This window comes from Sinocyclocheilus rhinocerous, unplaced genomic scaffold (genome assembly GCF_001515625.1).
Source record: "Sinocyclocheilus rhinocerous isolate Xijiao unplaced genomic scaffold, SAMN03320098_v1.1 scaffold484, whole genome shotgun sequence".
In the NCBI taxonomy this organism is placed as follows: domain Eukaryota; kingdom Metazoa; phylum Chordata; class Actinopteri; order Cypriniformes; family Cyprinidae; genus Sinocyclocheilus; species Sinocyclocheilus rhinocerous.
In genome coordinates this window covers 730,664-731,457 of record NW_015658063.1, presented here as the reverse complement: position 1 = coordinate 731,457, position 794 = coordinate 730,664, and the positions used below count along the sequence as shown (strand labels likewise).

Sequence of the window (794 nt, the reverse complement as noted above, 5' to 3'; positions counted from 1 at the left end):
ATAGATAGATAGATAGATAGATAGATAGATAGATAGATAGATAGATAGATAGATAGATATATACAATGAAACCCTGGAATATAAACCAAATGTGACCGCTTTACCCGTAGAAACAGTAAACACCCGTGGCTGTTTGTAGCTGCTCTGAAATTGTTTCCAATCTCTCGCTGAAGGGAGTAGTGTGCTTGATGTAGTTAGTGTGCAATGCCGGAAAAAGGGAGTGGGAATGAAGATGGTTTTGTGGGAAAGTAGGCTACAGTGCCACCGTGAGGTCTGCAGCAAAAACAAAGCACTTTCCATGTAATGGGTAAGGAAACAGCCAGTGAAAGGAGATGCTTAACCTTCAGAAAATGTTGATCATTAACCTTGGGAGGACCCATACTAAATATTATATGAGCTGTTTTATTTTCTTTGCATTTTATATGAGGTTTGCAGATTTTGCCAACATTTAGGGGTCAGTAATATTAAATCCCAATTTTGTATGATATTTGATTTTGTTTTATTCTAGAAAAAAAAAGAAAAAAATTATAATTATTATTATTAATAATAATAATTAATAGATCAAAATATTGTTTTATTGTTTCGAAAGTTTGTGGTCAGTTTTTGAAAAGTCTGTTATGCTCACTAAGACTGCATTTATTTGATCAAAATATAGTAAAAACAGTATCTTAGTGAAATATTATTATTTGAAATTGTAATTCAAAGTAACTGTTTTAGTTTAATGTATTTAATTGATTTCTGATGATTAGAAACTTTAAAAAGAACAACATAAATACATAAATAAAAAAATACAT

At 30.4% G+C, this 794-nt stretch overlaps 1 protein-coding gene across 1 annotated transcript in view; it reads left to right on the top strand.

The window, feature by feature from the left end:
* The window catches only part of LOC107722077 (pappalysin-2-like), a 62,704-nt gene that overhangs the window by 30,960 nt on the left and 30,950 nt on the right, over positions 1 to 794 (top strand). The window lies entirely within an intron of this gene.